Source organism: Hydra vulgaris, chromosome 06, assembly GCF_038396675.1.
Source record: "Hydra vulgaris chromosome 06, alternate assembly HydraT2T_AEP".
Classification (NCBI taxonomy): Eukaryota; Metazoa; Cnidaria; class Hydrozoa; order Anthoathecata; family Hydridae; genus Hydra; species Hydra vulgaris.
In genome coordinates this window covers 27,849,848-27,868,260 of record NC_088925.1, presented here as the reverse complement: position 1 = coordinate 27,868,260, position 18,413 = coordinate 27,849,848, and positions in this window count along the sequence as shown.

Genomic DNA, 18,413 nt, shown 5'->3' with positions numbered 1-18,413 from the left:
TTTTTTTTATTAAATTGCCTTGAATGTAATATTTTATTTAATCTTAAATGAAAGCTCATCAAATTATAATACAGCGAAACGAGGTTGTATAAAAGTCATCACCCTAATGTATTTATATGTAGGGTGAAAAAATTGTTAGTTTCATACATTTAAACAAAAAAAAATAAGTCTAAACGCATATAAGTATTAAGTTGGAATAATTGATCCACTTTGGGGTTTCTAGGTTTATAAAAAACCTGGGGCTTCTAGTATTAACTAACTAAACGTTTAAAACTTAAACTACGTAACTTTCTTTTAACAAACATGTGAAAAAAATTTTGCATAGCAACCCAGGCACCAGGAAACCTAATGTGAAAAATCGCTATACAGCTTTAAATGGTTAAGAAAGTAATAACCAAATCGTTATAAAAAAATTCTGAAATATTAAATAAACTTTTTTTTTTTTAGTGAAAAGGTTTTTTTTTTGTAATTTTTACACTCTCTTTATTAATATATAATTACACTGTACAACAATTTTTAACTTTTTGAAAAAAACAAGAACCAAATTAGGTTATCTTTATTAATTCAGACGTGCTGATTCCAAATATGTAATCAGTTATGCTGTAGCACGTCACAATATTTTTTAATAACGATTTAAAGATGTAACGTAAGATGCATTTTTCTATACATATGAATAAGAGTATGAACATGTTTGTTATCACTTTTAACACAAATTGTTTACTTGTATTTAATTGTATTTAGCCTGGCGTTTGAATGCTGCATCGGGTTCATCGCGCTGCAAATTCCAGCAGTAATCTGCAAACATGGCGGGGCTCCACTTTCCCTTTCCATTGTGGCAATACTCTGATGAAAGCGCTCGCCATTTTCATGATATACATCTCCATTGACAGAGAAGAAAGAAAGATGGGAATGAAGGAAGTGGAGCTTCAGCGACATGTTACAACCCAGTTGTTGATAGGATGCAATTAATCTGTCTACCAAATCAGCGTAATTTGGTGCAATATGTTTTCCAAGAAATCCCTGGCACACCCGTTTGAATGCATCCCATGCTGCAAGTTCATATTGATCCATCGTTCCCGAAAACGTTTCATCCAGCATCAGTTCTCGTATTTGGGGCCCCACGAAAATGCCCTCTTTAATTTTGGCGTCACTGATTTTAGGAAATTTGGTCTGCAAATACTGAAATGCTGGTTTGGCGTGATCTAACGCTATTACAAACTGTTTCATGATTCCAAGCTTGGTGTGAAGATTTGGGCAAGATGATCTTCTCTTTATCCACAAGAGGTTCATGAATGACGTTATGGGAACCAACGTCAAATGTTTCTCGTTGTGGCCAACATATCCTCATATAATGTTCTGATTTCATCCTGCTATCCCATTTGCAGAGGAAACACATGTACTTAGTAAAACCAACCTGCAATCCATTTAGTATAGCAACAACTTTCAAATCTGCACATATGGACCATCTGTGATCTCTGTATTTAATTCTGTCCAGAATAAGTGATATATTCACATAGCTTTCCCTCAGGGTTACCGAATGTGCTATGGGAATGGAAGGCAGCACATTTCTAGTATGCAGTAATACTGCCTTAATACTATAAAGTGATGCGTCAATAAACAAATTCCACATAGATGAATCGTATTGCATTCCTAGATCATCAAACAATCCACTGATGTCATTACAGAAGCAAAGTTCTTCATCCATAGAGAAGTATTGCTGCAGTTCCCGTGATCGCTTTCTAAATGACGACACTCTTGCATCACCAGCCAACAGATGCCACTCCTGGAGACGTGAAGCCAGAAATTCACTCTGTTGCTTTGTTAAATACAAATCTCGAACGAGATCTTTCAGGTCAGATCCTGTTATGAAGTGGGGTTTACGCTCTGTATCTTCTGGCAACTCGTAACTATCATCGTCATCAGTATCCTCGTCTGAATCAGAACTGTCCGTGTTTGGGATTTCCGATGGAGGTTCAGGAACAGGGAGTTCAGCCGAATGAGGAACAGGACGAATAGCTGAAGGTAGATTTGGGTACACTATAGCTTTCTTACCCTTAGAATTACGACCTGATATGTTAACAGAACAGAAATAGCAATTTGAGCAATGATTTTGGGGTTCACGCCACACTATTGGCACCCCTAATGTTGGTCCTCCTCCAGTCCTGTTCGCCCACGACGATAGTGAACTAGCGCACCTCACACAGCATGCATGAGGTGCCCAGTTCTTATCCTCGTCGCCGACTTTGCAACCAAAGTATAGTTCATACAGTTTTTTCACATGTGGTGTCAATCTTCGTCTGCAACTCTTTAAAGTCAGTTCGCCACAAATGTAGCAAAAGTTGTCGGCTTGATTTTTACAAGTTCTGGGCATTTCTTGTTTCAATATACATTGTATTATATCTATATATTACTTGGCTAACTGTAGTTTATCTAAAATAAAACAGACTTACATTTAGTCTAATACAAGGTTAAACAAATGCAAATAGGTATATGATAAAGAAATGCTAATAAATAAATCATAAACAACTGCTAATAAATATATTAAAAATCACATTGACAACTTTCATAGCGAAAATCGAAAATTTGAATTTAACCAAAATTGGTGGATCACACAACAAAACGGACATCATTTTCGTAATCTCCAAATCAAAATACATAAGGTAGTGTCAATGGCATTTCCGTTTTTTTTTCGTTGTTGTACAGTGTTATTAAAGAGATTGTTATTAATTATAAATTAAAAATAATTTTCATGATTAGCGGTTAAAAGTTAAAATGAAAACTGCAATGACTTTTATTTAAATTTCTGACATATAAAAAGTAACTTAACCCTAACTCAATTACTTTAAAAACTTCATAATAACATTTGTATTATTTTTTTAATTTAAAACTACATTTAAACGTTTTTTAAACATAATATTTTTGTTCTTTAGAAAATGATAACATATTCAAAATTAATATAACTTAAGTTGTTACGTTAAATATCAATTTTTTTCAGTTAAAAATCAATTTTTTTTTGTTTAAATCATAAGTTTTGATACGCGTAATTTTAGCCGTACTTTATATTATCTTACCATTTATATTATATTCTCTTTAAAATTTGTTGAACTTTTTAATAATAAAAGATAAATGATCTGTGTTTTTAAATAAAAAAATTACATTATGTATCATTTTAAATAAACAATTTCTCTATATTCAGGCATCAAAAGTCATTTAATAGTTTTTAAAATGTCTTTTTTGATAACTAAAGAAAAATCATATTGGAAAAAGCGTCGTGACGTCAAAAAAATTGTTGATACTTAATTTAGTAATTATTGAAATCGTTACGTTAGTAGTTTTGATTTTGTATTTTTTGACTTTAATAATCTTACATCATAGACGCTATATATGCTTAAGATGAAAAAGTAGTTTACGATTATGAATGCATATATATACGTATATATGCGTTCTGGACCAGAATTACTTAAATCATTCTAATTACTACTCTTAATGTTTAAGCTAATGGAGAAATATATACATATATATGTATATATATATATATATATATATATATATATATATATATATATATATATATATATATTTATTGGATAAGGTGTTATGTATATATATATATATATATATATATATATATATATATATATATATATATATATATATATATATATATACATATATATATATATATATATATATATATATATATATATATATATATATATATATATATATATATATACATATACATATATATATATATATATATATATATATATATATTTATTGTATATGGTGTTATGTAAAATAAAAGATACGATTTTTTTAAAATTAAAATTTTAGTTTTTAAAACAAATTTTATTGCTTGTTTTTTGATTTTCTTGCATATTTTTTTCAAGAAATTGTAACTCAAGGTTAGGCACTAAGAACAGAGACCTAATAGCAGATTTTTTTGAAATTACTGTGAAATTTACTTGAAATTGCTAAAATATTTGTTATCAAGCATATTCTGTAGTAGAAACAGGATTTTATATTTAAAAAACTGATACACTAAATATAGGTAGCATGCACAAGTGGGTTGTACCTAAAAGCTGGCCCGGCCAAACCCGGCCCAAAAACCTAAAACCTGGCCAGGATAAAAATAGTTTATATATATATATATATATATATATATATATATATATATATATATATATATATATATATATATATATATAAAATAACGAACTTATATAATTAATATACCAAGTTCACAAGTGATAAAAATATTTATTGTTTGAAATTTTTTTTTACAAAAATAAATAAAGTTTCAAACAATATAAACCGGTAACATATCATTTCTTTGTTCAAATGCATTGGCTTCATGAAAATATCGTTTGAGAAGATTGACACGGCGCGCAGGCATTATGAAACCAACGATTGCACTGATTGCATTGTTACCATTTTAAATGAGTACCACGGGGTTTAACGCAATACGGAATGTCACATATATCTTCGTTATCAACGTTAGCGCACATTCGTTGAACAAGCCTAGCACGAATGCATCGACGGTAAAATGCCACAACTTTCGGATCTGCAATATGTTCACATTGTTAGTAACAGCTCCTGAAAATATTAGTAAAAAACTCCACAACTACTTCCATCGAGTTGTTGAGGTGCATTAAAAGCAACTTTATCACAAACTCCAAGTTTATTAGTAACAAATGACCGTAATATTATATATATCAGAAACATTTCATGCTTCGAAGTATTTCCCCCATTAAGAGAATCCGCAAACCAAACTGTTTTACTAAGAGTGTTGTCCATTTGCAGATTAAGAATGGAAGCAGGTAAGAATGAATTACAGCATCATTTAAACACTCCTCTGAACTAAGTGTTGTTAAATCTTTACTGTTAATTCTGCGACTACCAATAAAAAATTTATCTTGGGGTAACAAACCAGCAACTCGCGATCTAACGTTCGAGTATTCTGTTAAAATTTTTTCATATGTAATGCGATTTCGTTAAATTTTTCATGGTTCATTGAAACGATCACTTTTTTGCATTTTTACCTTAGTCACTCACGGCATCAGGAGCCGCATTGACATCTCAATCTCCATTTATAAAGAATGGCTGAGCGTGAACGGTAGGTTCCATTTGGTCTCTGTTGTACTCTAAGCAAATTTCCTTCCTGTATTAGTTTCAGTACTTCCTGGATGATACAATTAAAATGATTTTTTAAGTTTTGTATAAAATCCACACATCTACTTATTGGTTTCAGTAATAATTTCATTGCTTTCTATAAAAACCGTAGAACTTTTTATTATAGACACTATAAATAATTTTTTTGTAAAAACGAAAAATTTACACTTTCAAATATTATTTTATTATATTATTTTTTATTATCTTACTTTAGTATATTGTATATATATATATATATATATATATATATATATATATATATATATATATATATATTAAACTTTTAACCAATGAAAAGGTAAACAAATGTAAGTGTTTGCAAAAACAAAGATTTTCAGAAAAATAAAGAAAAGTCGGCTTTAAGGTTGGGCCAGGCCTGGTTTTAGTCTTTTGGGTCGGGGATGGGCCAGGCCGGGCCGGGTTTTAGGCATGACCGCACAAGTGTATCAAGTTATAAAAAAAACCCGAAAAATAATGATATTTTTTAACGGTAAACATCACTTTATTTAATATTCATCACTCTATTTCTATTTTGTGAATAAATTTGTTTAAAATTAAAACAATATCATCCTAAAGTTCGTAGAAAACGTTTGTTTTAAAGTTTCTAATCAGAAACTGTAAACGACTATTTGTTATAACAACGCACAAACTCCTTAATTTATATAGCGAAATTTGAGTTTTAAATTTTAGATGTTTTTAAACTTTTTTGGGCGTTTAATATCATTTAAATGTAAAATTTTCAGAATTTTAAAGAATTTTAATATGAAATGGTTTCACCTTTTTAACTTATTCAGGATTTCTTGAAATAAGAAGAGAGACTTCCATATCTTTCTCTTTTTTTATTTTTTATTTATTAAAATTGTTTCACTGTTTAACAGCACAATTTTACAACATCTTTGCTTATGTAAATTTTTAATGATTTTTACATAATTTTGGCATGCTGATTTTAGTGATAGTGGTTTTGCGCTATTGTAAAATTTTCTAGATAGGTTCAAAGGTTTTGTACACGTGCAATGCATTTATAGCATTATATAAATGCTGATCTTAACTATATTGATGTGTTTATTATCAGTTTAACTAATTACAATCGTTATATGGGTACTGTGGTTTATCCTCCTCTTGCTAATTGCCATATAGAGGCCACAAACCCGGGCCGGCGAAGACAAGTCCACTAAAAAACATCAAACTCTCTTACTCTTAACTGCATTATATAAAGTTTATAATTTAAATATAATTTAATTATTAATTATATTAAAGTTGCAAAACCATGTTGCTCGTTTGAAAAAGCTTGTAACAGAACAAAAAGAATAAGCTTAACAATGTTAATAATATTTTATTTAGGCATAAATTACTTCATGCAGCAAAATTGAAGCTAAGAAGTGAGTGAGAAGTAAAAAACTGGCACAAAAATTTCTGAAATTTGAAACAAAAACCCCATCAAACATGCTGACATATATACCACGTGATGAATTAATTAATAATGGTTCATTAACTAATAATGGTGATAAAATCAACTTACCAGCTTCTAAGAAGTGGTGCAGAAAAAAGCGGCTGCCCCATATATCCTTTATATAATGGTATAAGATCTTCAAAAGCTAAACGCCATCTCAAGAACATTCACATAGATGGCTAGGTCATTCCATACAAGATGAGTCAATTTCTTGAAAATTTCCCGGGTGACCACCTCAGATTTTCCTGAAATTTACACCCCTTATAGGTTTTATGGAAAAAAAGATTTTCCTAAAACTTCAACTCTTTATCTTAAAGCATTCTAATACTATGGCAATTTGAAAAATCATTATCTTACCCTATTTCTAGCAATTTATTGTCTTTTTCAAAAAAGTCTCATTTTCAAAACCATATAAATAAAAAACCAATTATCTTAAATACTTAAAAATCAATTAGATGGCAGTAATCTACATCAACTTTTGAAAAAATAAAAATTTATTTTACAAAGATAGTTATTTTTGGCCATCTTGGACTTCAAAGTTATTAAAAAAAACACTTTAAAGAAAAAAATTTAATATTAATAAAGCAAATTAAAGCGGAACACATCCCCCTAAAAAAGCCTCCAGCCTTAATATAGTAAAATTAGGTCCATTTTAGAACTGAAAATTACCTGGGTGTCTAATAAATTTAAGACTTGAAACTTTTAGGAATGTATCTTCAATATAAGAAGAAGAAATACAGAAAAAATATTTTTGGGGTGCCTTGAGGCTGCTGAGATATCAGGTAACTTAAACTTTCTATCACAATAGGATTCTGGAATTCAGAATCGGCCATTTTGAATTTGTTATTTGGTCAATATCTTTAAAACTGAATAACATTTTAATGTAAAATTTTATTTATTTATTCTTTTTTTATAAGGAATTTTAAAATAAATTTTAAAATAAAGATATCCGTACATAAAGTCTTGCATTTTTCCAATATATGAATAAATTTGAAACTAAAAAAAAAGCCAAGAAATAAATCTTAATTTCAATAAAAGAATGCAAAAAATAAAATTATAAAGAATAAATCTTGTTCTTTTAATTCCAATGTACCATTCATTATCATAGACACATGCAAGATATATGCCAGCATGCAAAAAACCTATGTGGTCTGAAGTCCGGCCTTCTTCAGTAATAGTTGCATTAACTGTTGTAAAATATGTATCACCTAATAAACGTTTCATTTCTAGCTTCCCATCATTACATGGTATAAAACAGTGATGTGAACGCATTCCTGGAATTCTTTTAGAATTAGAGCAGCGGCAATCAGGTTTAGGATTTTCTATATGATTTGTTATATTAGTTTCAGAAATACTAATGAATTTAATACCTGTTATATTTTCATTACACTGTTTAAACATTTCAGTGTTATTTCAGATAATATTTTTTTTTTTTTTGCAAGCTAGTCCTTGCTACAAGTCGTTTTACGGTCCCATCAATGCTATAACATGGACTTTTACATGACTTGCTGCAAAAAAATGCCGCTCTGTATGTATTCCATGGTCTTGAAAATGATGATATAGATTGCTAAGAGTTTTATCGTTTTTGTGTTGGCTAACTATTCCATCACTAAAGTAAAAACATAAGGTCAAAATTGGCAAGACAATTTTTATATCTTCTAAAACTCTAGCTAAAAAATGCATTAACAGCATTAACATCATGTTGCATTCAGTGAGATATTATGCAATAGTTAATTGGTTTGAGTTTGTTTTCAAAGTCTTTGTAATATATAACAAATGGATTGTATTGGCTATTATTTCAATGAAATCCTTGGACTGCGTCTTGTGCTACAAAACTATAATTTTCCACAAAATCAAGCAAAATCATAATTTGGTTTTGTTGAAGACTTTCTTTCAGAATTCGAAGGAATAAGGACTGTGCCTTTGAAATAAAATGGTGTGATCGCAAGTTTTTAATTGTAGGAAGTTTTAATTGTTCAAGAAACTCCTCTAACGGCAGTTCTAAAGTTACCAAACAAATAGCGTTCTCCTTTTTTAACCACTCTTTGTACGGCATCATATCCTCATATTCAAAACCATGTTGATTGAAGATATCACTTATATACTGTTTTAGGATTTTTACATTAGGGAAGCTATTACAGCTATAAAGCATACAGCTGCAATTCTCAATGTCACATGCTGTTTTTGATAAAAGTTCTTTAACTCAATGTTACCAAGCACTGCATAAGTAATCGACTTTGAACTTTGGTGTGCTTGACAGACACAAATTGAATGCATACCAGATGCATTATCTACTGTTACACACCATTTTGGAAGAAGGTGACAAAACTTTAAAAATCCTATTTTCTCTTCTATTTTTATAAACTATAAATGTTGCTCTTTTAAATTTACAAGTAGTAATCGCTTTTGGATATGTTGTTACTAGAAATAAGATATATGATATCTTATTTCTAGTAACTTTTTTAAGATACTAGAGATAAGATACTCTCCTAAGATACCTTTAGATGTCTTTAGTTTAACGCTTTTTTAACCGTTGACTTTGGTATAGAAAAGTATTTTGTTAATTGTTAGATTGTCCAACTACTTGGCGTAAATGTAAATCGGGTTATTTTTATTTCATTTCTGTTTGATAATGCAATTTTTTGTTTTATGGCTTTACAAATAAATCTTGGTCTGTCGATTTTTTCAAACATTGTTTTATGTCTTTACAAAATAAATCTTGGTCTGTCGATTTTTTCAAATATTGTTTTATGTCTTTACAAAATAAATCTTGGTCTGTCGATTTTTTCAAACATTCATTGTTTTATGGCTTTACAAATAAATCTTGGTCTGTCAATTTTTTCAACATTCATTATTTTATGGTTTTACAAATAAATCTTGGTCTGTCGATTTTTTCAAACATTCATTGTTTTATGGCTTTACAAAATAAATCTTGGTCTGTCGATTTTTTCAAACATTCATTGTTTTATGGCTTTACAAATAAATCTTGGTCTGTCGATTTTTTCAAATATTCATTGTTTTATGGCTTTACAAAATAAATCTTGGTCTGTCGATTTTTTCAAACATTCATTGTTTTATGGCTTTATAAAATAAATTTTGGTCTGTCGATTTTTTCAAACATTGTTTTTTGAACAACTATAGAAATGTTATTATCAGAAATTCCCAAATAATTTGAGGTTAACGTTTAGCAAAAATTTGAAACCTCCTTTAAATTTTTTTTTCCAAAACTGGTTCTATCTCGAGTAGACACTGATTTTAATGGAGAGCAACCCAATATCCTAAATGTTTTATTTGCAATTTCAGAACCAGTCGGAATGTATGATGTATTGGTCTCATCATTGATTCTATTGTTTTTAATAGTTTCATCTTTCTTACATCAAGTTCTTTAGAGTTTTTGACCCGGGCATAACTTCATTCTTAAAGCAGTTTCTTCATTGATTGACAACAGAGGTTCTAAAAAAAATAAATAAGAAAATTAATCTATACAATTATTGCAATTTTTATCAAAAATATAAAACCTTGTATAAACATAAAACTTGTTAAACACGTCCATCACAATTTTTTTTTGTCAATAACAAAGCAATGACAAAAAAATAACAAAATAAACTTTAACTTTAAAAATATTTGCAGGAAACATTTTTTTTGTAGGATTTTCAACTATTAATTACTAAATGCTTTAGTTTTATGAACTTTATATGGGTCATAACAATACCTTTGTAGTTTCATAACGTGCAAGGAACATCTTTTCATGATGAAAACATATAGAACTACTTTTTATCATTTCAAAAGTTGATGTAGATTACTGCCACCTAATTGATTTTTAAGTATTTAAGATAATTGGTTTTTTATTTAAATGGTTTTGAAAATGAGACTTTTTTGAAAAAGACAATAAATTGATAGAAATAGGGTAAGACAATAATTTTTCAAATTGTCATAGATTTAGAATGCTTCAAGATATCTTTCTATAAGTGGTGGAACTTTAATAGCTTCCACTGCGAAACAATATAATATAGCAAATTACATTTGTTACTTGTGGAAAAAAGTGGTAAATATATCAAGTAATAAAAAACGGAAAAAAACACAAAAAACAAACAGTTCTATTTGTGTTAATAAGGTATGCTTCATTATTATTGATTATTGCTTATTGTTGTCGTAATATGGCAAGTTACGCGAGTGTTGCATCTTCAAAATTTAATCGACTAGAATGCATTTTAGACTTACATATTTATATGGATCCGACCGAAAGCTTCAATAAAATATATCATGAAAACAGAGCTCAAGAAATTTACGAGAAAGTATCATTAATTATCGGGAAAAATAAAATCAATAGTTTAACTTACAATAAAAAAGGAAATTGGGTGATGGAGTTAAAAAGAAAAGAAGACGCTATACATGTTAGCGAATCAACCATTCAATTATCTGGAAGTAACGAAAACATCAATTTAAAAAAACGTTCTGATATATAGGGCTACTAATTACGGTTAAATGCGACCCATTAGTCGAAGACCATGATATTCTTTCAGAATTGGATCCATTTATTAGGGAAGTATATTCAATAACACACACAACATATAAATTTGACCGAAATTTAAAAGACGGCCGACGACTATTTCGAGTTAATCCAAAAGTAAAATTAGAGGAGATCCCTCATACCATTGAAATTGGTGGTATCAAAATAGCTTTACAATATGCAGGTAAATCCTTTCTTTGTTCTACATGCCAGTACTCTCATCCGCCTCAACAACGGTGTATTGCTCGAAAACCTACGGAAAAACCAACTGCAGAAACTATTCCAAATAAACAACATAATAAAGACAAAAACGAATCGAATGATTTCGTATCTAGTTATCAACTAGCTGAAAATAATAATGAACCGACATCAAAATCATCCGAAAGCAAAATAACCAAAATTGCTCCTACTGAACCAGCATTTGAAATTGTGAAAAACAAAAGTCAAAAAAAAGAGGAAAGAAAGATAAAGAATACCATAAACGAACAAAATGAGTTTAGAGATATAGAATCAGAAATGGAAGAAGGCGAAATACGGCAAAATGATAAAAACATTTATAAAAGAAATGCCCCACCACCGACTCCTCAAAAAATTGACCCGAAGAGATTACCAAGAAAAATAGCGGTATGAGATATTTTTATACTATATTATTGTTATTGTTATTTTTTTCTCTAATTTATCTGGTTTATTCTTTTTATTTTATTTTATTTTTCTACGAGAAAACTTTTTTGTAAGTGTAAAACATCTGACATTCCATTCCTTCACGCATTAAATTACTCTTACTGTCATACCAATAATTATATCACCACAAACCACAAACTTATCATAAAACGTAATAAAAAACAAAAATTGAAACCGTTAAAATATTCTCCGTGAATATTTGTGGACTTGCTGACATTAACAAGCAAAACATAATTATAGAAAAATTAAAAAAAATGAATTTTGATTTTTTCTTATTACAAGAAACGCATCTTAATGCACAAAATGCAGAGAATTTTATAAAACTTTGGAATAATCCTGGCTTCTATTCTAACGGTACGTCACACACAGGAGGTACTATAACATTAATTAATAAAACAAAGCATAATCTAAAAACAATTGACCATTACGAAGACCACGAAAGTCACTTTAATTACATACTTGTAGGAAACGATTATCACAGTTTTTTAATAATAAATGTTTACGGAAAACCCGGTTCAAGTTATGCTGACCAAATCAAAGGAAAAAATTTATTTAAAGAAATAACAAAAACAATCAAAACAAAAAATTTAAATAATATGTCTATCATATTTGGAGGTGATTTTAATATGGTCCTAGATGATATTGATCGATATCCACAAATAAGCAGAAAAAAATGTTTGTCAACAAATGATTTTAAAACTTTATTAAAAACTTTGAACATCGAAGACACTTGGCGTATTTTTAATCCACATGCCCAAGAATACACCTATAAATCAACAAACAACATAACATTCTATCGACTTGACAGGATATATATAAGTAAACACATGCGCCAATTTACCTCCATTAAACACGAACCAATGACATTTACTGATCATCACAATGCCGTATGTGCGGCGATTTCTATAAATAATATTGATATTGGAAAAGAAGTTTGGATTTTAAATAATAAAAATTAAAAAAAAATAGAATACGTTGAAAACATTTCCCAAATTATTAAAACACACGCCTCAATAATTGATCAATCCAAAAATAAAATTACTGACTGGGACCATCTAAAAAATCAAATAAAAATATTTTCACAAAAATTCAGCAAAACGGAAAAGTAACTCGAATTCAATAATACAGACTAAAAAACAGTTAAAAAACTCGTTAAAAAAAGCCCATAACAACCCAAAAATGAAAAACTTGAGTGATACATTAAAAGCAAAACTTGAAATGTATGAAAAAAATAGAGCCAAAGGTGCTGAAATCCGAGCAAAGGTTAAATGGCGAACAGAGGGTGAAAAATCGAGCAAATTCTTCTTCCACCTGGAAAAATCAAAAATTCCTAAACAAGTCATAACATTAATAAAGACAAAGACGGAATTGAAAAAATTAACACCAAAGACATCACTAAAGCTTTCGAACATTTCTACCAAAAACTATACAAAGACACTAAAAATGATATCACACTTCAAAAACTCATACTAGATAATTCGGATATTAAAAAAATATCTAAACAACAACAACGATCATTGAACGAACCAATAACATTATCTGAAGTCAAAAATGCATTAACGAATATGAAAAATAACAAATCACCCGGGAATGATGGTTTAACAGTCGAATTTTACAAATCCAACTTTGATAATATTGGTGAAATTTTAGTTAATATTCTAAATGATATCATAAAAAAATACGAGATGTCGGAAACACAAAAACAAGCCATTATAACATGTTTTGGAAATTGACATTTCCAATTAGAGACCGATATCTCTATTAAACTCAGATTACAAAATACTCACCAAAATCATATCAAACCGACTAGCAAAAATACTCCCAACAATCATACACGAAAACCAAACAGCAAGTATTTCCCACCGAACGATATATCAAAATCTTGCATATACAAGAGACATAATTTATATAGCTAACAAAATTAATTTAGATGCCTTCATTGTGTCAATAGACCAAATAAAAGCCTTTAACCGTGTGAACAGGAATTTTTTATATGATTGCTTATTTAAATTTGGTTTTAGTGTTTTCTTTATCAATGTAATTAAAACATTATATTATGACATCAGTGCATATCTTAAAGTAAACGGTTATTTATCAAACAAAATAAACATATACAGAGGAGTTAAGCAAAGATGTCCCCTTTCCATGATACTATATATAATTCAAGCAGAGGTTTTTGCAGGATTTATTAGGAGAAATCCAGAAATTAAAGGAATCACAATCGACAATAAAGAAACTAAACTGCAACAGTATGCGGATGACACTGTCTTTTTCTTATCGACTGACAACTCAATAATAGCTTTAGGCAACGCTCTAAACATATACAAACGAGGTACAGGAACAAAGTTAAACATTTCCAAATGCCAAGGTCTGTGGCTTGGACGAAACAGATCAATAATAAAAGCCAGTTTTCTAAATTTCGTATGGCATGACACTACTCTTAAGAGTCTAGGTGTTAATTTCTCTAATTCTAATCAATATATCAACCGACAATGGAACGAAAGCATAGAAAAATTGGACAAAAAGATAGAAAAGTGAGAAAGATTTAAATTGTCGATTAAAGGAAAAGCTCTAATAATCAACCAAACACTACTAAGCGGCCTATGGTAGCTTGCTTTCATCCTACATATACCATGTGACAAAAACATAAAACTAATAGAACGAAAAATCGACAACTTTCTTTGGAATAATAGCTCCATAAAAACACCTAAACAAGTTTCCAAACTCCCTATCAATAAAGGCGGTTTAAACATTATCGACGTGAAAAAAAAATTACAATCAATTTAACTAAGTTGGATTTCCAAATATTTTGATGAGAACAAGCAGGGAGCATGGAAAGATTCAGCCCTTCATATTTTTAATAATTACCGACATGCAAATCAAGGAAATCTTATATTTCCACCACGGATTCTTCCAAATCATTAAAAACTCTACCCCCCTACTACCGTCAAACAATAAAAACGCGGAGTCATCTCTATAGAAAATTCAACAACCACAAAAATCTTACCATCGAGGAAGTACAAAACCAACCAATATTCTACAATCCATATATAAGACACGAGCGTAAAATCCTCAAGCCATCTCCAGAATCCACAAACAACAGTATAATCAAGATAGGCGACATTTCAAAAGTATTTGCTAGCGGCTTTCTAGAGAGTCAACTCATCGGTATAAAGCAACACCTTCTAACAAAAATAATAAATTCACTACCGCCGAAATGGAAATACCTCATAAATTCTCAAAGCCAAAGTTACGACCACAACAAAACACTAACATCTATTTATCTAAAAAACTCACCCTCACTCAAATTTATAAACCTCAAACCAAAAAATGTATAAACTATCTCCAAAAATGATGCAGAAATAAACCTAACAGGAAAATTTTACAGATGGGCAGACTACTATAAATATAGCATGAGAAACATAACAACAAAAGACTGGTCCCAATTATTTAACTACACCCACAAAGGCTGCAAGACTGATATATTATGTCTGATAATAAACAAATATCGTTTTTGTGAATGTGATTGTAGGCTCGAAATTTTTTGTATAGGATTTTCAACTATAAAATATTGGGACGTATAAAAACGTCCCAACATTGTTAGCAAGCTACTCCAACGGGTTCAAAGTTTCAAAAATTAAAGAAAGTTCCTTACTTAATTCCCCTTAGTATTTAAATTTTCTTCGGTGATAGGCAAAACATTTTAATAATTTTGTAAATCTTTTCTATAAGCGGATTAATACTTGCATGTCTAATAATCGGATCAATGTTTGTTTTGGATAATAGCTCTAAACTACTAATATCATCTTCTTCCTCAATGTTCAAAAAAAATTCTTGTTTTAAAGAAGTTAATTTTTTCTCTTCTCCTAAATTTCCTGACAAATAACAACTATCTTTCTCATAATGAACTTTGATAATTGCCAATTGAATGCCATCTGTCGTAATTAAAACTGCATTGTCTAAAGAAATAAAAAAGTTTTAAGTTTTTCTTCTAAAAGAGAATTAAATTTATTCGCTGCCATTGATCCGTGACTTCTACAAAACCGAGACATCAAAATTTGTCAAATGCATGTACATTTACATTCAAATAACGACGGTTTTTCACAGAAGTTCACTCATCTAATATGCTACTAAACCCTTTACCTTTATTATTTCGCGTTAAGGTTCGGCCAAGATGCTTTGGCATATTTTAGCTGCATACTTATTCACAATTTTTTGAATCGGATTTGGAGGTTCAGGAATATTAGTATAACCTCTAGCACTTGACAGTATTCTTAAATCATAAGATGTACAAAATTTAATAAATGGCACACTATCTTTGTCTGTTAATCGCGCGACAACTGTACCAAAGAACCATCAAATAATTTTCTTAAGTATTTTGATATTTTTGATGAATTACTCAAATTTGTAGATGTGTTTGCGTTCATTGGTGTAGACGTAATTTCATTTGATTCATCTGCGTCATTAATTATTTTAAAAGGTTTATTGTGTGCTGAGCGTAGTTTGACATTGCATGAAAATATCTTAGGCATAAACTACTGTCAAATTGCATGAAAATATTAAAAAATGGTTGAAAAGCTTTTATAAAGATACCTACATTAAAAAAATATAAAAATTTAGATAGCTGAAATAATTGACAAATAAAATGTTTAAAGGCCAGTCAGAGTAAAATCTTATTACAGGGAGAGTATAGGTACGCACATAAAAATTTTAAACTATTTATATATAAGACTATTATATATCATTGAAAAGAGTTTTAAATTAGTATTAAAATGGCGAAAATTTCATAAAAAAAGACTGATTCTATAAAAAGTTATGCAAGTTTTAGTATCAAAATTTAACTACAAGGATTACTTAAGAAAACTGCGACCAACTTCATAATTTCACGTTCGGTTAACGGTAGTTTTGTAATAAAATTTTGTTGCTAACTCGCGCAGTATTCTTCGGGTTTGAATATTTTTTGAGATTCTACTGAAGTAGCGATAACAATAACTTTTTTAACTAAAATAATATTTCTTAAATAATAAAAAAAATTTAAAAATTAATTTACAAAGGTATATAACAAATATTGCGAACATCATATAAAAACGATTATAATAATATTGCGTACATTTTTAAAACAAAAATATCTACAAGTAAAACGCATTATCCTATCAAGTATAAAATATATAGAATATAGGAAAAACGTGTCACTGGACTGTCTGATATTTTTATTTCTACCCCCTTTTCACTGCATTTATAGTTTAAAAATGTTACCCCGTTCCACAAAAATTTTTGAACTACCTTCTTATAAAAAAACTTGTTATAAAAAAAACAGACGTGTATTTATTATTGGTGGGGCCTTAAAAAATAGTGGGACTTACGCAATTGCACTTGCGGCACTACGAGACTGACCTTATCATCCAATAAGCGGAAATATATTATGTCAAATATTAAGATAGGTAGTTTCCATATCTCTTTCGATATATACCCCTCTTCTAAAATAGATTATTATTCTACTCCAATAACATAAATACGCCATTCAAATGTAAATAGTTATTTGCTTGTAAATATAATTACTAGATAAAAAAAATTACACTTAAACAATTATTTTCCCATTTGCTTAATAATGTTTTTAACAGAATTGTGGCTATGAAAATAGCCTTTTTTGTGTGTGAAGATTTATACTTCATAATGCGAACAAGGCGCAAATTTTCCTTTTACCTTTGATCATTGACATCCTAAGAGATAAAAAGTCGATTCTTTAGTCCATAGATTAAACACAAAAAATAAAATAGATCTCTGAAAAAATATAATACACAATCATCAAGGCAAAAGAAGTCAAATATCCTGATTAATAAATACCTAACTGTTACTACTGCACTAATAAATATAATCTAAATAATATATAAATATAATTTAACTATTTTCTTGTCTTATTAAGACATCAACATTCATAGAAACAAAACTCTACAAGCTCTTAGTTGAAACCTTGCAATGATAAATAAAATATATCTGGTAAGCTCTAGGGTAAAAGTAAATCAAAGTAACTTAACTTATGATGCATAACATAATTTACCATTAAATAGAAACATCAATAGAAGCAAGTTGATCCCTCAATGTTTGCTGACATAAAAATAAAAGTAAAAAAAATAATGATCTTATTATAACCAAACCATAAAGGAATTAAAACTATTAAATCAATATAATAAGAACTCCTGATGTGTAACACATTTTACTATTTAAATAGAAAAATCATTGATGAATAAATAAAGCCAACCTTTTAATGTTTTCTTGAGCAACTACTCACCATAACACTTGAAATAAAATACAAATAAAATAGGTTATAATATAAAATATGTCTAAGGTATATTGGTTAAATAAAATGACTTAACACTGACATTTTGTCTTGTAAATGCATTAGCATCTGTGTATCACCAACATCATCATCAACATATTTGTGACAAGTCAAGTAAATAGTTTAACTTTAAAGGAGCTTTCCTGTTTCCCAGGAGGGTGTTCATGTAAATGGTGCTCACTTTGCAACCAAATCAACATTATTAGATATTGGTAACTACCCAACTACCTGAAATAAGAACTGATATATACAATTAATGA